This window comes from Manis javanica, chromosome 2 (genome assembly GCF_040802235.1).
Source record: "Manis javanica isolate MJ-LG chromosome 2, MJ_LKY, whole genome shotgun sequence".
Lineage (NCBI taxonomy): Eukaryota > Metazoa > Chordata > Mammalia > Pholidota > Manidae > Manis > Manis javanica.
Window position 1 is genome coordinate 180419465 of NC_133157.1, and position 23062 is coordinate 180442526.

A 23062-nucleotide genomic window follows, 5' to 3' on the forward strand; every position below is an offset into this window, starting at 1 on the left:
TTCCAAAATAAGTGAAATGTAATTAGTGGTGAATCACTTAACTGGTAATCCTTGAGTATTTCAGTACTTCTTCTTAAAACACTTCCCTTTAAATTGATATTTAGATTTTGTAACACAAACTGATAGTTTAACTATTTAAACATGTTCATACCATATCTGTTCAAAATCACTGGTCTAGGAAAGGAAACTGTATCTATCATAAAAGTAGAATGGACACTCTAATCATCGGCTATTAATTGCCTGTGAACTCTGAGCCACATGTCTCCCTCTGTCGCAGCTGACATCAGAGGCTAAAATAACTTGGATGGAGAGTACATGTAAAATTCCCCATACCCCTTGCGCTCAGGCTTCTATGAAGGGATAGCAAAAGGGAAGGAAAAGATAAAACATGTGCTGTTTTTCTTTTTATTTAAAAAATTTATTTGTAATATTTTTTGGCCTCAGATATGTAAGTAGGCAGGTGATTTCTTTCATAACTGCATTCCTGTATATGGAATACTTGAATCATAAAGGAACAATATAAGTCAAATTAAGATTTCAAATCATTTTATTCCAATAAAGTGTAAAATTTTGACAAAAAGTTAATGCCTACAAAATTGCTTTTGTTAGAATGTCCTTGAGCGTAAGTCCCTTGTATTGAAAAAACATGAATTCAAATAAACTGCTAGAATTATTATCAGTAATATGTTAGAAATACTGATCTTCAGGGTTGGGGTTGATTACCTGAGGAGTGATTGGATTTGATCCCTTAGCTTTTGAATCTTCCCAGCACGTCACCAAGAATGACAACCATTTGAGACGTTTTGACTTGAAATTAGGCTTGAAAATAGCTACTCTCTTGGGGTGCGTTAACATTTAATGTTGGCCAAGTAGAAATGACTGCTGATTTTCATTCTTTATATTAATTCCATAGGGAGGGTGAGCTAGTAAAACGTTTTTGTGAGCTGGTCATTATTTGAAATTTATTTACGAAAGTGGCTTACGTAATAATCATCCCTGTGCTAAATCAGTCAGTCAACAAGTTTTTATTGAGTCCCCACTGGATTAGAGTAATGTACAGTAATGATGTATTCAGTAGTGTACAGATATATGCAGCAAAGATTAGACATGAGCTCGACCCCCAAGGCCTTATGAGCCATTAGAGGAGACAAACAGACACATATCATCAACTGTAATGTAACCAGATGACTTAACTCCCAGAGCACAAAGGAGGAATGGCTGGGCTGCTATTGTTCTGGTGGGTGATGGGATGGTTAAATGTGGGAAACTTTTCATGATGTAGGTGCCTTGGTCTGCATTAAGTAAAAGAAAGTTAGTGGCTTGGTAGATTAGAAAAGGAACTTGGCTTAATGAATACAGTATAACTCAGAGGTTGAAGTAGAGAATGAAAGTCTTGTTTAATTTATCTGGAGGCATAGCAAGATGCACAAGCATGGAGGTAAGACAGGCAATGGAAAGAATTGTTTGAAATCAAAGTTTGATTAGGGATGGCACTGGTAGAGTATGACTCATATATCACAATGACAACTTCTATTTTAACTTTATTAAATGCAGGTTATTTCATGAAAAGAAAAGTAGTTAAATGAGAGGCTTTTGTTTTGGAATTGCTCATGTGGAATTCCTTCTGATGCTTACCATGCCTGGCTAATTTAAGACAGACCCAAGCTTGATGGGCATCATAGACTGAAAAATATGCATGCTATCTGCAGGTTCCTGAACAAATGTCCACTGCTCAGGAAAACCTGCTGGTTCCTGCCTAACCACCATCGTTCAGCATCATATGAATGTCATTGCTGGACCTGCCCTTTTATTATTAATCCTTTACCACTTAAATGCTGTCACCATATGGGCATGGTTAGTTAGATTCCGCTTTCTTGATACTCTACTTTCTTTTATAATTTTAAGGAAATAGCTAGTTTTAGTTAAAACTTTTTAACTTGTTTGATTATGGAATTAAGGATGATGCCTGCTTCTTTGAACAGTTAACCATTTCAGCCCACTTTATGGTAAAGGCACCCAACTAAGGAGGCAGGGTCAACAACCAATATTAGTTGTAGGGAATGACAAATTTGCATAGTTAACTGAGTGATTGATGTTAATCTGAGCCTCATGTACTAACAAGGTTCATTAACCCCATTCCCCTTTTTCTTTTTTATGTGCAGAATGGGTTTCGGTTTGGCCCATGACAATCTTAAGATATCCTTCTCTTACTCCTTAATTTTTAATTCACAGACTCTTATTCTTTATCAGATCTATGACTTAGGGGTCACTTAATACTAACAGCTTTCTTGGGCTTCACTTTTATAACTCACTTACACTACAAAACATACCTGTGAGCTGGGTACTAGTAGCTATTAGCTCTGTCTTAAGATGAGAAAGTTGAGGCTCAGAAGAGATGTGATGTTCTTGTGGTCAAAAGGCTGGGCCTCAAGCCTCGTTTGGTCTGATTCTTGAGCTATGCTCTCTACACTTTGCCACATGACATCTCCAGCCCTTTATAGATGGACAGATGGTGGTCCTCATCCAACACGAGCTGACTATTCCAGCCCAGCTCTTGTCAATCCGAATATGAGGATCAAACAATATTACAGTCCCTTCTTGCTTACGATATTTATTCTAGTCAAATAAGCAATTATTTATTGATGACCCATTATGTGTTGAAAAGTGTGCCCTAGGGGAGTGCGATCTTAAGGAAATATGACCTTTGCTTTAGGAGTTTCCTGGTCAGCACATGTCCTCTGGTCACCTAGATCACATTCCCGTGGGTCCTTCATCATTTCCTGTGCTTGGGACACACTTTGTCACTTCTTTGCCTAGTTTCCAAACGTTCTTCACATACAGCTCTTACCCATCTTTATATTCCTATTATTTACCAGAGCCCTGAGTGAACAAGGGAAGGAGCCGCAACAGCACTGTAATTTTGAGGAGATTGTGCAATAGAGTAGAAGGGAGAAGCTACTGAAGGTCCATTTTTCTGGTGAAGGAAGCTTCTCAGAGGAGTTGGGACTTGCTCTGGACTTTGAAAGATGTCGTGGATTGGAAGGTGGTGAGGAAGCCGAAGGGCACAACCACTGGGAGATCTAACTTTGCTAACTTTGACCACAGATTTGTCTTTCTGTGGCTTTCACTGGTTGTTCCAAGCTCAGCACCTTCAGATCACACATAACCAGTCTAATCTTTTCCCCAGGTAGCCCTACAATGTTTGAAAATCACAGGTTTTCTTGAGTCTTCTTTTCTTATGGTGGAGCTCTTATGATTCTCTGTCACCTCATCCTTTCCCGAGCTGCTCTGCATCAAGGTGCCCAGAGCATTGGGCAGCAAAGGAGGTCAGGACTAACTCCTCCATGACTGAGATACAGGCTTCTGTATACAGCTTGTGCTGCCCCATGCCTGTTGGTGGTCATATATGCTCACTTATTCATGTTGACCTTAGTATCAATGAGGACCACTGAGACTTTTTCATGTACGTGAAACCATGCCTGCTCCTTATTAGTGTCACTCTGCTCACCTCATTCACAATTTCCCTCAATCCCTTCCTAGACATTTATTAAGCATTGACTATGTGCCAGACACTGTGTTAGGTGTTGGGACACAAGGTCTACCAGAGTGCCTGACACATGTGCTCATGTACATGTAGGAGCTTGCATCTGTCTCTGTTTAATATTAGCTGTTGTATTAGGTCTGGATCACCAGTCTTTCTTTTTCTGTCTCTTTCTCTGCCTTTCTGTCTCTTCTCCCCACCAATCCAAAATAGATGGATAGATGATATAGATACATATACAGTATGTTTAGCATATGTGTGTGTGTGTGTGTGTGTGGACTCCATCACTTACCAGCTACATGACTGAGGGCAAAATATTTAATTTTACCACGTCTCGGTTCCTTCTGTGTATATATCCCTGTATACTCAGGGATAATAGTAACTATTTTTTCAAACAGTTGTTGTGACAATTAAATAAGATAATGTATGTTAAGTAGTGGTGCCTGAGGCATATCAGAGACTCAGATGTTAGAAAAGAATTACAAAAGAGTAATAGTTGTCTATATTGCTGAAAAAAAATCAACTTTCAAGGATGGAGAATGGGAAACAATGATGTCAAAGTCCATTACAATCAATTTAGAGATCATTTGAGCTAAAATTCTACTGGAACTTGGCATCGAATTTCACTGGGCTTTAGCCAGTGTCAAGAAATATTTCTGCCAAAGTGAAATGTTTGTTGTAACATATTTGTTGCCATAGGATTTGACTTGGATTAGTAAGTAGTTGAATTAATAGTGAAAATAATTAAGAATCTCTGAGTCTTAAATGTGATGTCTTAAGTTACATTTTACGCATTTCATTTACACAACAGTTTGAAATAGATGTCATGATTTTTCTACACCTAAGTGGCTTATACTTAATTTCACCATATTAGTTAATTAAATAGCTGTGCATAACTTGTAGATTATAGTTTGATTGTAGGTTATTATTTATTTTTGAAAATGGTTTGATTTGTTCTTAGGTGCTCATTTGAAGGACTTTTTAAATAAGCAATGAGAACAACCATTACTGGAAAATAACTGGCTGCTTCATCTTCGGCTCAGGTGGTTCCCGTATTGCCATATTCTAGTCTGTCTTAGAGCAAACTAAGGGAGTCTACCATTGATGCAGGATTTAGGGATATTGCCAGACTTGGTTTTGAAGGTACTGAGGATATTACTTATAATTTCTTTTTTTAAAATTAAAGTATCATTGATATACAATCTTATGTTCATTTCAAATATACAACACAGTGGTTCAACAGCTACCCATATTATTAAAAATAATTTCTTAATGCATTCCAGAAGCTCTTTTTGATAATTAGGGAATAAGCTTAGTCCACAGCAGCATACCAGTACAGTGGAGTAATGGCCATTAAAGACATGAGCTTTGGGACTATTTGGAAACAAACGGTCATTTCTCCAGAAAAGTAAAACAAACTAAACAGTTTTACTCAACCCTCCTTCTTCATGTCCATGCCATGTTTATAGGTCAACTCCAACTAGTCAGTTCTGGTGAGTTTTTTTTTTTTTTGTCAGCTGTATGAAATTTCACAATGGCAATGCTCAGCTGTGTTCTTACTCTGTGCTGTGATAGCAGGTACATGTTCATTTTCTTTACTGAAGAAAGTGCTCCACTATTACTTTTTCATATGAGATAAATTATAAAACAATTGTGCAGAATTGAAGCTCGTCAGCTCTAGCTCATTCTGGATGAAGGCTGCAAATAACTGCATGTGGATTGTGTCTCCCTTATTTGCCTTCCAAGTTTTAGTAGCATTTTAACTTAGCACATTTATTTTATATTAATGGAAGCACTACAAGTAATTTTAAGTGACAGCTACCAGTTCCTCTAACTTACTTATTCAGAGTATAGCTTTCTGACTGTTTTGTAAAGTTATCTGTCATGATTCTGCAAGAAAAAGAGGCTCACTTTCTACCCCTTCTAATACCTACAAGGTGTTAGAGCGTGATGAAAATTAAACAAGAAGGAAAAAAACTCAGTAAAGAAATCCTGCTTTCAGTTGGACAGTTAGAGTGGATCTTTTTGCCTTTGTTGAAAATATGCCAAGGAATACAGCAACAAAGCTTCAAGTAAAGAATTGGTGTGTAAGGAGGCAGGGAATATAGAAAGCAGGCGGGCCATGTCTGTGTTAGGTCTATATACTGTGCTTGTTGAATTTAGTTTCTTTTCTGTGGGCTGTCTTAAACTTCTATGGCAATTTTTGGTTAGGTATAGCTATTTTCAGTTACGTAACTGTTCCCCTTGGGCTCAAAAAAGAAAAAAAAAGGAAAGTCTAAAAATCATGGTAAAAAGAACAGAGCATGAATGTGGCTTGGTCAAGAGATTCAGGTTCCTCTGATGGCAGCACTCCAGGCATTGGTGCTACACCTGAGTCAGAAGTCTAGAAAAGATGGCTAGAAAGAAGTCAAAACTTGAATTGGGCATAGGTCTGTCAGCAAATTCTCACAGAGATTCATGTTCATCAAACAGTCAAGAGTAAGTGCCTTAGATGTTATTACCTCTTCATTTTGGATGAAGAAACTGAGGCTGCATGTGAAAAAGCTGGAGGCCGGGGAGGTGACATGAAGGCACCCAGCGATTCAGGGGGAAAGCTGGTGTCGAGATGTTGGTCCGAGCCTGGCTTACCATCACAGGGTCACAGCTGGCATTGTGATTCCTACCACACTGGGGACCAGGAATACCTGTAGAGTTGTAGAGGCTGATGATAAAAGAGACAGAACGCAGATCACTAGACAGGGCAACAGAAGAACTACATCAAAATTGTTTCCCTGAATCTTTGGGCAAGTCATCCATGCTCTAAATACCAGTTTTCTCATATACAAGCTGGCGTATGACTATTTCCCCATTTAACTCAATGGATTAGGTGAAATGTTGTTTGTGAAAGTATTACAACAACTAAAGGCAATTAATGTGTAAGGTATCACAGAGCACCATGGCCAATCTTTCCCTAAGGACTTCTCAACAGCTGTCCAGGATCATCAGGACATCCCAGCTGAGTACCACCCAAAGGACATAGAGAGAAACAAAAATTTATTTTGCATCTCAAATAAATCTGCAGCCCACCCTGAGTGAAATCCTCAAGAAGGCTGCCTTTGACTCAACAAGTTGTGAACATTCATTTCATTTATTTATTCATGAACTCATTCACTGAATAAATGAGGCATAAAAATATTAGACATAGTCCTTGCCCTTTGCTAAAGAGGGTAAGAGACAGGTAAGTAAATGTGGTTCAGTATGGAAAATGTTGTATATTAAGGACTAGGGAAGTTTAAAGAGGAAGTAAAAGTTATGAAGAGGTTTTAAGAAAGAGGTGGTCTTGGGACCTGCTGATAGGACTTCTACTGAGGGAAGAGCCACAATGATGAGAATATGACAGAAGAGAGATGTGTGGGAAATGCTGGGCTGTTCAGTGAGCCAGAGTCTAGGGAATATGGGGAGACTATTAAGAAATGGATCTAGACAGGCAGGATGAAGTCAGGTCATGAAAGTCTTTGGTTAGTATGCTAAAGACATTGGTCTTTGTCTAAAAGACATGGGAGACATTAACACTTAATCTGTAACTCCTTATTTTCCCAGTTAAGAATGAAACACCTAATTATTGAAATGTACAAACAATTTACACATATGCAAAGAAAGATAAAAATAAATTAGTCCAAACTCTGGAAAATAATCATTACCATTAGGTGAGCACTGTTCTAGACTTCTCTCTATGAAGAAAAGTACATACACATAGATTAAAAGAGAGAACTACTTTTTATAGGAATAGGATGTGTTCTGGTTCTGGCAGCGGGGTCAGCTGGATTAATGTAAATGCCACCCACCCTTCAATTCAACGGCTATGAAAACATTGTATAAAAATAAAATGTAAATATGTAAGTTTGAAAAAAGATAATTTTTGGCAGATGACATGCCAGAAATAAAGGCAGCTTTAGACTCAAGTAGTCAATTTAGGAGCAGATGCTGTGATCGTTTGGGAAGATTTCAGACTGGATAAGCGGATTGAAGGCTGAGGTTTTAATGCCCGTATAAATACAGGAAATGGGCACTGGGCCTGAGTGAGGCAGGGAGCTGGAATAGAGAGTCCAAGTTAAAACTGGGATCTTCAAAAGAAAAGCCTGTTCCCTTGGTAAAAGGAGATGAGTAAAAATCTACTCAGGGAGTATGACTAGAGAATTTGTTCCTTTTTGGAACTCTGGATGGCTTTAGTGAGCTGATCCAAGCTGACTCCAACACATAACTACACGTGCTGAAGGACATTCTCATTTGAGGACAAGTTAGTCTTACAGCAGACTTATTGGCAATGATAGCTAAAGGGCTATTTTAACTAGTACTTTGAAGTAGAATTCTTCAAAAAAAAAATCTAAAAAAAATCTAAAATTTTATACTTAGTTTTATCATTTTTTTTAAAGAGTGGGGTTAAAGTATAGCAGTTTTGAAGAAAATGGTGAGAAATTGACTAAGCACTGACCCTTGCTGAAAGAACTTATTAAGGGATATATTTCAGGACAAAAAGAAACAATCTTGGAAGGAAAGGTTTGGGTGCCAGAGCAACTGAGAAATTCATATCACGGGTAAATATAAATGAGCATTTGAAAAATTATTTGTAACATTATCTATAATTAATAATAATAATTTGGAAGGAGATTTAACAACAAAGTAGAATTTAAATATTATACCACCATTAAATGAAAGATGGGGAGATACAGATTGAAGTGCTTATGGGGAGCTCTCTTCCATGGTTATGTTTTTGAGCAAACTGGGTTCTTCACCTATCTTGTCTGTTGTGTTGTTTCCTTTTATTCCTTTCCTTGTTGTAATGTTTGTATGGTTATCACTGCACATGTTTTTATCTTATGTTCAACATATGGAGCTTCTTGGTCCAGATTTTTTTTGGACTATAGGTTATAGATGTATTATTTTGATTCATTCTTTCCTTTCATCTTCCTGCCCACTCTATCTAGTTGCAGGTGTATCCTCTGTCACTGGGGATATACCCTTGGGTTTGGGAATATCTTCCCCAATCTAGTGTAGAGTCTTCACTCTCATCAAGGACAGCCAGCCTTGTTTATTCACTTTTCATTACCATTATCTCCCCAGAAAATATTTTCTCTCAAAAGAAGGAAAAGATGAGAGAATTCTACTTAAGGTCCTTCCTGCCCATAATGGGAGTACCAGTAGAATTTTCAAGATTTTATTAAATCACCAATACTACCTCTGGGAGATTTGGGGACATTTTGTGTCAGAAGATGTTTCCATTATGGCAGTAGGTTTTTCCTCTTTGTTTGCTTGGTTGCTACTGATAGATACCTTCTAACCCAACCCTCATTTTTATTCATTTTTGTTAGGCGTTATAAGAGAGAATTGTAAGATGAGTTTCACTTCCCCATATTTAACCAGAGTCTTTTGAAGGGCTTTAGTCAGGGGAGATGAATGTTTTAAATTGTATGGCAGACACTGAAGATGCTCAGAAAGTTCATGGAATGAATGAATGAATAGAAGAGATACAAAAATGAAATCGTAGGTACAGTGGGAAGAGAAGACATAATACATGGAGTTGGGAAGGAGATTTGTAACTTGACTTTGGAACTCTTCTGAGATAAAATGACATTCATTTAATTTGATCTCTACCTTTGGGTAATGTTAATGATTTGCAGAAACATGAGTCTTAATCCATAGAGCCAGTTGTTGGAGAAGGGGAGTGTAGCTCCAGGGGGCAAATTCTCTATGAATCTGATGAAACCAAAGGAGGGACAAAGGGAAGGACAGGTTGGAAGAAAGAGTTTTTATTGCCCACAGCTTGCTTGAGTTCACTAGTCTGTCCCCTCTGGCGGTGGCTCCCACTCTCCTTCCCATGCCTGCCTCTTCCCTCCAAGGATGGGCAGGTCCTTGGTGACTGGCAAATGCCTGACCAATTATGTACCAGAAATGGAGAGGAGGAGAGAATAGCCGCTTTGTCTCCACCCCTTGCCCTGGATTGACGGGAAGCTCTGCTGTGATAAACATGCATTGGTATGTAAATGAACTGAGGCTAGGCAGGAAATTCTGGGTGAAAACTTCCATTTACCCCACAACCTACCCTCCAGAAATCTTGCCTTACAATCTACACATCTCCAATCTTCCACAATAGCCCCTGTGTGAGAAAGCTGGAGCATTGCAACTAGAGTAATAACATATGATAACAACAAAAATTATGGTACAGATAGCAATAAAATAATGACAACCCTCATATCTGAGGATCCAGCTGGGTTCAGAGCCCTAGTCAGATCAAGCCCATAGTCCACACAGTCCACAGGAGGCTAGCAGCTGAACTGGTAGGGAGCGCCATGCGCAGTTAATAAGCAGCAGCTATAGCTGAGGAAAATAACCTTAAGGGTGATAAGATACATGTTTTAATGACATAAGCATAGGCAAATCCTGTCCATCAGGTAGAATGCATGCAAGAGAGTGGTCCTGTGATAGGACAGTGGCAGGAATGGGATCCCATCTTTGTCTAGCATATCGGACCTTTGCTCCTCTCCTTGTGGGAGTTACAGATGGGTCAATATGTAGGGCTGTGGGGGACACATGCACTGGCCATAATGGCAAAAGAAAACTCTCCTGTAAGATGCTTTTATTTTCCAGATGTTTTGGTACACCACTGTGATCTTTAGGGCCACTCTGCTGTTACTTCAGGAACACACAGGAGGCCAGCTTCCAGACCTTGTCCCCAAGGTGCCAGAAAGGCCAGCCATTGCTGGTCCATGTGTCGAGATGTCCAAGGTCATGTAGTCTCCAGGTTTCTGTGGGACTCAGTCACACAATGCACTCCTGCAGCCTAGGCAGGCCTCACTGACAGAGTACAGCCCACATTGTCTTCTTCCCTAGGCCACATTTCTCCTTCATCATTCCCTGGGGATGCCAAGGCAAATGGCCTGCAAGCTGCTGCCAGAGGCCCCAGTCACATAGATGTCCAGCTTGTCCATTTAGCAATGGTGGAAGTAACTGCATGTTTTATCCCAATCTCACCTGATGTCCTTGCATGCCAAGGGGCACAAGTGCCTCAGAATTTGTTCCAAGTGCAGGACAAAGACTTTACAGTAGCCTACAAGACCCAAAACCTCTTAAAGTAATGCCACAGTTATCTGTAAGAGAATCAGAGGTGAGCATAAAATCATACACAACATTAGATTCCCCTATTCTCAAGGGGATTTAGGCTTGTTCCACTCTGAAAGCCCCACCCCTGCATCATTTGTAACAGTGTGGGCCCCAGGACACCACTCAGGGTCACAGTAACTCAGTTTGTATTCAGCTCCTGTGTCCCCAAAGCCAGGACACACTACACATTTACTGGGATCTGACTATTTATGCAACATGGGGCCTCTGTCACAAGAGGCATTCCCCGAAGGCATGTGCCCTGATACTCCCCTCAGTCAAACTGTAATACCCAATCATTATTTGGAAAGGGTCCAGGTGCATTCTGCATGTCCTCTACATGGAAGTCCTGCAGACACATGGACTGGACATGGGGCTTTGCTTCCAGCTTCTGTGTCTTGGACCACAGTGGCTGGAACTGCCGCTTTGGCTTTAATTGCTGCCACAGCTCTAGCAAGATTCTATTGGGCTGCCCATCAAGTTTTTCTTTCACTGCCCCCACTCTTATCAGTCAACCCACATGTGGGTCCTCGAGACCTTCACAAGGCCCTTTGAACCTCTCCTCTCAGTAGCAGAATATGTATCTTTCCATGCTCTTACTGTTTCAACATCCCCCAGATCTGCTATAGTAAGAGTAACCTCACTTATGGGTTGCCCTACTTGGGAGCCAAGAATAGTCACTAGGGACCCAAAGAGGGATGGTGAAGCTGTATGGAGCACCCCATGAAGCTGTGTCTCATCCCCATGGTTAACAACTCCTCATCGGGATCCTGGGGGTCCATAATGTAAATGATATTTTTCATGCTCAATTCCTGTGAAAACCTGCTGGAGCCTGCATACATTTGTCAGCTAGTGGGGAAATATGGCAAATCACCCTGATTAGGCCACACTGCCCAGAGGGCTGCTGTAGTAAGCCCATCCAAAAGCACATGATTCCCTGGGGTCTGATGGGCATTTTGTAGCTTCTGCTGGGCAAAGGGGTGAGTCGGCAGGGAAGACCATTTCTGATGTTTACCCATTTCTGATCCTGACAGAACAATGCCCTCTGCTCCTAAGTCCCAAAGATGCAAAAGCCATGAGGGCTTCTGCCAAACCTGGGTGCTCAAATTCATCAGCTCAGCATGGGTGCAGGGGCAGAGCATGGAGTGCTCTACAACCTGGGGAGGGGGCTGTTCCTCTCCCTGAGGAATCTGCGGTTGCTTTGTCTGTATTTTTGTAACTACAGCTGGGCGAGCTTTCCGTGTGGAAGGGGCTGGTGCCACAGGCGGCCGCCTTGGCAACAGTTCTGCCTTCACCCCCGCCTCTTCATCTTCTCCCAGCTCCTCCACCCCTGACATCTCCTTTGCCATTTCCAGAGCTGAAGGCACCACTCCTCCCTCACCTCTCTCACAGCCTCTTGCAGCTTGCATTTTTCTGCTGCACCCTCCCACACCACTAGCATGTCTCTCAGTAGTGCAATCTTGATTTTCAATAGCCTTTGTTGGCTTTTCAGAGCACCCCACAACTTGTCTTCTTGTTTATATACTTGCCACCAAAGGGCATCTTTCTTCTTAGTAACCCTTTCTAATGACACAAGAAACAACCACCCCACTTTTCCTGCTGCCTTGTGTCCACTCAGTTCTGCTAAGGAGTCTCTGATTTTGTGGAGGGCCAACTCCACTGCCACCCAATTCTGGGGAGGGGCCCACTCCTCTCAGAGGCACTTTACCCCAGACCAAATCCCCACTGGAGAAGCTCTGGGTGAATACCTACCACCTGTAGTGGGGTCCAAAGGTATTTCTCCACCATATATAGAAGCAGCCTGCCCAAATATTGCACCCATGAAGACAGATTTTGGGTTTGCTAGATTCTGCTGATTATACATGAGATGTAACTTTGAGGGGAAGAGGGTGCCCTTCCTGGGGCAAATTCCCTAAGAATCTGATGAAACAGAAGGAGGACAAGGGGAAGGACAGGTTGGGAGAAAGAGGTTTTATTGCTCCCAGCTTGCTCGAGTTTGCTAGCCAGTCCCGGCTCCATCTGTCCCTTCCAGCCACAGCTCTGGCTCTCTCTTCCCTGCCCGCCCCTTCTAGAAGGAACTTTATGGGCAGGTCCTTGGTGATTGGCACATGCCAGACCAGTTCCATGTACCAGGAATACAGAGGAGGAGAGAATGGCTGCTTTCTCTCTATCCCTTGCCTGGATTGATTGGGATTGACTGGAGTTTCTGCTGTGATAAACATGCATTGGTATGTAAATTGCCTAAGGCCAGGTGAGAAATTCTGGAAATGGGTGAAAAACTTCCATTTAGCCCACAGGAACCAACTGTGATATAAATGAAAGCTCATGGACCTAGGTGCACTTTCATTTTGCTAGTTTTGTGATAGACAAAGCTGTGGCTTTGAGGAGGGCCCTTGGTTATGCCTTACCTCCTCCCTCCCCATCCCTCATCCTCTCCTGTCCAGCTGCCAGCACACAGGCTGGGACAGATCCACTCTCATAGAAAACAGCATCAGGTTCTAATAAATCGGTACTATGAATCTCACAAGCCATAAGGAGGTTAATTGGCTGGATGTAGGCTTCCCTGAATCTGAGAATCTAGTTCCCTCTCTTCCCTCTGCATATAACTTGAATTTGCTTGAAGCCAGGCAGGTTGCTGACATGCAGCCTTCAGAGCAGGGAGTGAATTGGTCAGGATGCTTTTCCTTGAAGTGTCAGAATCTGATCTGAACTAGCATGGACAAAGTAAAACATGGAAGAGATGCTCCAGCTTGCGTACTGAAATGATGGACTGAGGAGAGGAAGGTCCATCTGTGCGGACTCTTGTGATCAGGTCCAGGAACAGGCACGCCAGGGCTCCCTCATCATTTCTCATTTCTGCTTCTGTTTCTAGTCCTGTTCTGTTCAGCTGACAGACTCCATGATACTGCAGAAATCCAAGATTTTATATTCTTACAGTTTAGTGAAAAGAAAGCTCCTTCCCTCCAGATCTTGAGAGAAACCCTGAGGAAGATTCTGAATGGCTCATACTAGTCATGTGCCCAACTGTGTGTGTGTGTGTGTGTGTGTGTGTGTGTTGGGGGGGATTGTGGGTAAATGGGCAGCTCCCAGCAGAAATATATGTTCCCTAAAAAAAACAAGAGAGGAGGTGATAGTCTGAGTACATAAAATAACACATTTTCACTGGAGGGAGGAATGAAAACCTCCATATACTTTGCAGGAACTAAACTCATACTTGCAGAGCTGTCAGGGGATATGACCCTTCATTCACGTCCAAATATATGAGTGCCATTTGATATCTTTACATTGCTCCCCTTTGCCAAGTCCAGAAAAATGGCACTTGTTGATTTTGTAACCTCAAATAAAAATGAACCCCAGGATGTTTCCAGATTCAGTTTAATTCCAACCAGTTGTCACTTCCTCAGTCCAGGAGCTGGTATGGAAATAGGTATTAAGTGTCTGCTGCTTTGTGTTATGGCTAATACACAAGAGGGACACTTTTCCAGAACCAAAGAGCCCTAGTTACACCACTGAGGATGAAGAAGGACTGCTGGGGGCCAACTGGTTTTTGTTTGGACCACGATTAAGAGAAGGTTCCCTTGCTCTAATGCTTTTAAAATCAGCTCTGCTCCAAAGCAATTGGGTTATGTATTTGTCATCTTGCAGAGAGACTCAGCATTTGAGATTCAAGCCAAATGCTTTTTAGCCCACTTTTAAAAGACACTGCTGCCCTGGGCCCTGCCAGCTGCAGTGGCTGACTGGGCTGGAGGCCAGCTCTAAGCCTGACTATGATAGGACATGCCATTTACTATGAAGGGAAGACTGGTGACATGTTTTAGATTAGAACAGATGATAACCATTCACCTTTTACACAGCCCAGGCACTTTTAATGTTTTTAGTTAACTTTCTCTCATTATTAAACCATAATATCTGACATTTTAAAAGCCACAATTGTTCATAATATTTTGCTATTGAAAAAGCTGGTATGTAGCATATTGTTCCTTCAGATTCATAGATTAAAAATCAGTGCCCTGGGGGAAAATGTAATAAACTTATAAAGACTATATACGTGTGAAATTAGGGGTGACTAGTTTGATGACTTTACATTTCATGAGAGAAGAAATTTCATTTTGGTTTAATTTTGTCTGTTTTTAAAACTTTCTGTCTTGTGTCAAGCACAATGCCTGACACACATATGAGGCACTCAACACTGACCAAAGATTAAAATGAAAATTTAGGCAAAACCAAGTTTAAATATGTGCTTCCATGCAGGAGAGGAAAATCTATTTTTCCCTATACCCAATTTTATCTGGACTAGGAATGGAAGTTCCAAACCCTCAGACAAATTAATTGTCCTTACAACATGATTATCTTAGCAGAAGTTCCTACTCATTGTATGAGTCCGGTTTTCCAGTTTTCCAACTGTAGTTTCTTAACTAAAGTGTCTCAAGATAAATTTGGCTAGTTTTTAGTCAAATGCATGGCCCAGGGGACTATATAAAGAGTAACTCAGACTCTTCATATCAGTTTTGGTATTTATAAAGTTAGACCAGTTATATAATTTTCAGGGCCCAGAACAAAATGAAAATATGGGGCCCTTGTTCAAAATTATTAAGAATTTCCAGACCATGACAAGAGATCATTAAACCAAACTCAGGTCCTTCTAAGTTGAAGCCCTATGTGACTGCATAGCACACTCTCACAAAACCAAACCGTGTAGATTGCCAGTCTTTTGGGCTCTCTCAAAGCACTGGGGAGTTCATATTTACAGCAAGATCCAGTTGAAATTGCTGTGTAATTTATTTCAAACATGGAGACGAGAAGTAGGGCCATGTAAAGTGTTGGCCTAGAAGAGACTAGAACATAGGGCCACTGGCTCCCAGTCTGAGTTATCCTCTAGTAGAAGGATTATGACTAAAACCTACGTAACTTGCTTCTCTTTGCTATTCAAATAAATAATGTTCTTAGATCTTACACTATATTTTTAGCATTCTGATTTTAAGTAAACTAAGAGTTATAATATATGGGCCATTTAAAATGCCTTTGATGTTTCATTCATTCTAAGTGTAGTAATTACAGTCTTGTAATTTTGCCATACTATATGATATTATTTTCTGATATTAAACAACTCTATCATTATGGACAAGACGAAACTGAGCTTGAAGTTACTTTTTTAAGATTTTTGTCTCATGTAATCATAATTTATGAAAGTTTACTGGAGAACACTGAAGAATACCCTATTCGCCCAAAACTGAGGATTAATGAGTCCTTTAGGACTGTAGTCTAGTAATGCTCAAGAAATATTTCTTGAATATTTGTATAAATAAATGCTAAGTTATGTCACAGGCAATTACCATAGGTGATAATCAATAACAGTAATACTAATGATATCTCACATTGTAACAACTTTTGTGGCAAACACTTTAGGAAAATGTATTCTATTCATCTAAAAATGAGTGCAAAAAGAAATTTCAATAATTCAAATAATGCACTGGATTTTGTCCTAATTCAATTTGAGGAAATTTCACTAAAATCATGATCCACAAGGTGATTTACATGCAATTAATTTTAGATTTATTACAATGCTTTTTTTGTTTTAATGATATATTATTTGCATATAGTGAAATTCACCCCTTTTTGGTGTACAGTTTGATTAACAAACTTACACCGTCATGCAATTCCATCCACAGCCTAGATAGAGAACATTGCCTTAATCCAAAAGCTTCCTTCAAGCCCCTTTTTAGATAATTCCTTGTCCCCACTCTAACCCCTGGAAACGTCTGGTACGATTTCTGTCTTTCTGGTTTTGCTTTTTCTGGAATGTCATGTAAAAGAAATGATTGATATGACAGACTTTGCAGTTTGGCTTCTTATAGTTATAATGTTTTCCTTGCTCCACATCCTCACCAGCAGCATTTGGTAATTATCTTTTTTTTTTTCAAAGCCTGTCTGATAGGTATGTACTGGTATCTCATTGTAGTTTTAATATTAATTTCCCTAGTGAATAATGATATTAAACATATTTTTACCATCTGCTATTTGTTCCATTTATTTTCTTTGGATTAGTATCTCATTCAAATAATTTTCTTGTTACATTCTTTTTATTAAACAATTCTTTTGAGTTTTTAGTTTTTTCCAGTTTTGAGACATAATTCACATATAGCACTGTATAAGTTTAAGGTGTACACCGTAATGGTTTGATGTATAGATATATAATGGACAATGATAACCATAATAAATTTTGTTAACATCATCTCACAACCAGTATATTTTCTAATGATAAGAAATTTTAAGATCTACTCTCAACAACTTTCAAATATACAATACAGTATTGTTATCTGTAGTTATTATGCTGTATATTACATCCTTAGAACTTATTTATCCAATGACTGGAAGTTTGTACCTTTTGGTTACCTTTACCCAATACCCTTACCCACTATTCCTTGCCTCTGATTTTTTCTTTCTGTGAAAAATGGTATTCTATTAATGTGATGAATCTCAATTAATGATTTGTGAATGTTGAATTATCCTTACATCCTAAGGATGAATTCTTCTTGATCATGGTGTATAATATTTTCAATTTGCCATTGAATTTTATTTGCTAGTATTTTGTTAAGAATTTTTTTGTCTATATTTATCAGGGACATTTGCTGTCATTTTCATATAGTGTCCTTCTATGGCTTTGGTATCAGGGGCAATGTTGGCCTCACAAAGTGGGCTTGGAAGTCTTCCCTCCTCTTTAGCTTTTGGGAAGAAGTTGAGAAGGCATTAATTCTTGAAATGTAGAATTCACCAGTGAAACAATCTGGTCCTGGAAATATTTTTTGGTGAAAGGTTTTTGATTACTGTTTCATTCAATCTCCTTACTTATTACTGCTCTGTTCAGATTTTCTATTCTTACATGATTTAGTCTTGGTAGGTTATATCTTTCTAGGAATTTATCCATTTCTCCTAAGCTGTTCAGTTTGTTGCACATAGTTGTCCATAGTAGTTTCTTATGATCCTTTGCATTTCTGTGGTATCAGTTGTACTCACTCCTCTATCATTTAAAATTTTATTTAAATATTTGGGACCTCTCTTTTTTCTTATTACTCTACCTAAAATTTTGTCCATTTTGTTTATCTTTTCAAAGAACCTACTCTTAGTTTTGTCAATCTTTTCTATTTCCAATTTCTCTATATCATTTATTTATTTCCTAATCTTTATTATTTTCTTCCTTCTACTAGCTTTGGCCTTACTTGGTTCTTCTTTTACTAGTTCTTTGGGTGCAGAGTTAGACTGTTTATTTGAGAACCCTTTTTTCTTGATGTATGTATTTATCACTATAAACTTCCCTTGTAGAAGTGCTTTTGCTGAATCCCAAAGATTTTGGTATACTGTATTTCCATTTTTATTTGACTTGATACTTCTTAAATTTCTCTTTCAATTTCTTCTTTGATCTATTGATTGTTTAGGAGTATGTTTAATTTCCATATTTTTTTATTTTTCCAGTTTTTCTCCTATTATTATTTTCTAGTTTTATAACTTTGTGGTCAGAAAAGCTACTTGGTATGATTTCAGTCTTTTTAAGTTTGCTAAGACTCGTTTTGAAGCCTAACATATAACCTGTCTGACAAAACATTCCATGTGTGTTTGAGAAGAATAAGCATTCTGCCTTTGTAGGATGGAATGTTCTGTATACAGCTGTTAGGTCCATTTGGTCTATAGTGTTGTTCAAATCTGCTGTTTCCTTACTGATTGTCAGAATGTCTACCTGTTGCTGAGAGTGGGCTATTAAAGTTCCTACCTGTTATTGTATTATTGTTTCTATCTTCTTTTAGTTCTCTTAGTAGTTGTTTTTGACATTTAAGTGCTCAATGTTGAGTGCTTAAATATCTGTTGTATCATCTTAGTGGATTGGCTCATTTATCATTATATAATGACATTCCTTGTCTCTTTTGGCCATTCTTAGCTTAACATCTATTTTGTTTGATATAAATATCTAGCTACACCTACTTTCTTTTGGTTACCATTTTCTTGAGATTTCTTTTTTGATCCCTTCTCTCTCAGTCTATATGTTTTTTAAAACTTTAGTGTCTCTTGTAGGGAGCATATTGAATTTTTAAAAAATCTATTCACTCATTTCATGTCTTTTGATGAGAGAATTTAGCCCATTTACATAAGGTAATTGTTGATAGCTAAGGTCATTTTGCTAATTGTTTTGTTTTGTAGGTTCTTTGTTCTTTGTTTATCTGTTCTCTTCTTTTGTGACTTGATGACCTTTTGTAGCAGTATACTTTGACTCCTTTATCATAATCTGTGTACAACTACTGTTTTTGTCCTTTGTGGTTACCATGAGGCTCACATAAAATGCCTTATATTTATCACATCTATTTTAAACTGATAATGACTTAATTTTGATTCCATTTCTGAACTTTACACTTTTAGTTCTCCTCCTCCTCCTCACGTTTTAGGTGATTGATGTTACAATTTGTGTATTTTTTATTTTGTGTATTCAGTAACAAATTATTTTAGTTATTTTTACTGTTTTTAGCTTTTAAACTACAACTGTAAGTGAATTATGCACCACTATTACAATATTAGAGAAATTGACTTTGAGTATATTACCAGTGAATTTTATAATTATGTTAATATGTTTTTATGTTGTTAATTAGTAACTTTTCATTTCCATGTGGAGAACTTCCTTTAGCATCATTTCTTGTGAAGCCTTGCTGATAAACTCCTTCAGCTTTTGTTTGGGAAAGTCATTACCACTCCTTCATTTCTGAAGGACAGCTTTGCTGAGTATAGTATTTTTGGTTGAACAGGCTTTTTGTTCAATATTTTGAATATATCATCATTCTCTCCTGGCTTGAAAAGTTTCTGTTGAGAAATCCATGTATAGTCTTAAGAGGGGTTCCCTTGTGTATAACATACTGCATTTTTCTTGTTGTTTTCAAATTTCTTTGACTTTTGGCAGTTTAATGATAATGTGTCTCAGTATAGCCCTTTTAAGGTTCAAACTATTCAGAGGCCTTTGGAACTCATGAATCTGGATGTATATTTATCTCTCCAAGTTTGGGAAGTTTTCAGGTAATTTTGCTTTAAATATACTTTTTTAATCCCTTTCTCTTTCTCTTCTCCTTCTGGGATTCCCTTAATGTTATTTCCTTTATGGTGTTCACAGGATTTCTTCACTTTTCTTCATTCTTTTTTCTTTTTTCTCCTTTGACTGGACAATTTCAAATGACTACCTTCTAGTTCACTGATTCTTTCTTCTGCTTGGTTGAATTGGTTGTTGAAGCTCCTTATTCAGATTTTTCAAATCAGTTGTTGTATTCTTCAACTCTTGTACAGGCATACCTCAGAGATACTGTGAATTCAGTTCCAGATCACTGCAGTAAAGTGAATATCACAATAAAGCAAGTGTATATTTTGGTTTCCTAATGCATATAAAATGTATGTATATTATACTGTAGTCTAGTAAGTGTGCAATAGAATTATGTCTACAAAAGTATATACCTTAATTAAAAATAGTTTATTGATAAAAAATGCCAACCATTATCTGAACTTTCAGCAAGTTGTCATCTCTGACTGCAGATCACTATGACAAATATAATAATAATGAAAAAGTTTGAAATATTGTGAGAATTACCAAAATGTGACTCAGAGACATGAAGTGAGAAAATACCATTAGAAAAATAGCACTGATAGGTATGCTTGATGCAGGATTGCCACAGACCTTCAACTTGTATAAAACACACTCTATGCAAAGTGCAATAAAGTAAAGCACAACAAAACAAGATATGCCTGTAGTTCCCTAAACTTCTTAAGAAGATTTTATGAATTCTTTGTCAGGTAGTTTATAGATCTCCAATTTTTTAGGGTCTGCTATTGAAGCTTTATTAGCTCCCTTTGGTTGTGTCATTTACATTATTTTTCCTGGTCTGTGATTCCTTATTGGTGTCTGGGCATATGAGTAAGTGGGCTCCTTCTCGAGGCAGAGACAGTCCTTACCAGTCAGCTTGGGGTTCTAGACAGGGTAGCTGGTTGGGAAACTGGTCTTTGGGAAAGTGGGGTTTGCTATCAGGGTCTCTATTTAGTGAGGTTACTGTCCAAGCACTGAGATCTGTGGGAGTGCTGCTGGCTGAGAATAGTTGGATTGGACTGCTGGCTTGGTTCCCTGCTCTCATGAAACTATATGATGGGCTCTGCGGTTTGGTTACTCTGGTCAGGCTTCCTAGTCAGGTGGAACTATGTACTATACTCAGCAGTTGGGTGGGGCTATGAACTTGCTTACTTGCCTGAGAAGGGCTGTAGAATGGGCTCCACAGGCATTATGACTCAAAGGTTGGGGTCCTGAATCTGGCAGGGCTGCCTACCAAACTTCCTCGCAAGATGGGACCACAAGCTCAGCTCTGCAAATGAGCAGAGCCACTGGCTGGGCTCTTTGCTTTGGTGACTTTGTTGGTGGGTCAGTCAGATGAGCTAGGCAGCTTCCCAGGTATTGTGGTCAGGGTCCCTGTTTGGGTGAGACTGAGGATTATACTTACCAATAGGCAGGGCCATGAAACTGCTTCCCTGCCTGAGAGGGACAGCAGAACGGGTTTTAACACTGGCATGGCTCACTGGCCAGAACCCAAATCATGCAGAACCATGGCCAGAAAGGGCCACCAGCTGAGCTTTGCAGAGCTGATAATTAGGCTTTCTGCTTAAGTGCTGCTGGGTTACATAACTTCTCAGGCCCTCTCACAAGGTTTCCTGATCAGGTAGGGCAGGGGCTGCTCTTAGCAGTAGGTAGGGTTTTTAATGAGCTTCCTTGCATAGGCAGGGTGGTAGAATATGCTCCAAGGCCAGTAATGCTCATTGTTTGGGGCCCTGAATCAGGCAGAACTGCACACCAAGTTCCCTGGACAAATGGGTCACAAGTTTGGTTCACTAGGTGAGCAAAGCTGCAGGCTGGGCTCTCTAGTTGGGTACTACTGTCAGGAGGAACTTGGCACTTTAAGAGCTTGGTTGCTATAAGCTCTGCCCCCTTTCTCTATCAATATAATCTCCAGTGGTCAATCCCTGCAGATTCCTCCTGTGAGGCAACATTGAAGCAGGTCTCCTGGGAGATGAGCCACAACACTTGGGGAGCTGGATGTCCACCTTGGGCTCTCCCACCGGAGAAACCATGGGCCCAGGGGTCCTCTTGGTACAGTGCTGAGCTGGCCTGGGTCAGAGGAAATGCATTCAGAGTGTAGGCATTTTTCCTACCCTTCTAATGCAGTCCTTCTCTTTCCTCATTCTTTCTGCTCCAGAGGGGTGCTTCAGCCTCATCCCCATGTTCTGGGATTTTCACAATGGTGTCTTGTCTATGGATAGTTCTAGTTGGTCTTGTGAGGGGGACTGAAGCTGAGAAAGACCTATGTTGATGGTGTTACCCCTCTTTTTTTTTAATGGGGTTGTTTTTTTTCCATTGAGTTTTGAGAATTCTCTTATTTTTTTAATTAGTCCTTTATCAGATATGTTTTGCAAATATTTTTTTCCAGTTTGTGTCATTTTTTCATTTTCTTTCTCTTTCAAAAAGAAGGTGTTTTTAATTTTGGTGAAAGCCAATTTATCAGTTTTCTTTTATGGTTCAAGTTTCATTTTCTTTGTTTTGTTTGATCCTATGTGAAAAAAATCTTTGCATAAACCAAGGTCATAATTTGTTTCCTATATTATCTTTTAGAAGATTTATAGCTTTATGTTTTACACTTAAGTCTACCATATTTTGAGTTAATTTTTATATACAAAACAAAGTATGGGTCAAAATTTATTTTTTGCATTTGTATACCCAAGTATAATAGCAGTATTAGTTGAAGGGACTGTTTGTTCAGTGAAATACCTCAGCACATTGTGAAAAATCAACTGACCACATGTGTGGATGTATGTCTGGACTCTTTATTTTGTTCCCTCTGATCTATGTGTTCATCTTTTCATCAATATCACAACGTTTTGGCTACTGCAGTTTTATAGCAGGTCTTGAAATTAGGTTCTACAAGTCTCTCAACTTTGTCCTTTTTCAAAATTGGCAGTAGTAGGTCTTTTGCTTTTCCACATATGTTTTTGAATTAGCTTTTTGATTTCTGGGATTTTTGGATTTTGGTTAGGATTGCTTAAATTTTTACCAGAGAAATTGCCTTGGCTCTCTTAGGAGACATTCCTGCAATTTTTCCCTATAGCTTACCTCTATTTCCCATTTACATCACCCCATACCCTGAAGCTAATATGCAGTTGGCCCAGAATGACATTCAGGCAATGAAAGCAGTATGAAGGTGGTCTTGCAATTGAGATTGGGGTCCCAGGATTCAGACTGCCTTTAAATACTTGGGAGTTAATGCTGTATAGTAACTCTGGAGTCAGTTAGAGGTTGGGATGTGCAGGAGGAGACCAACTTTGTGT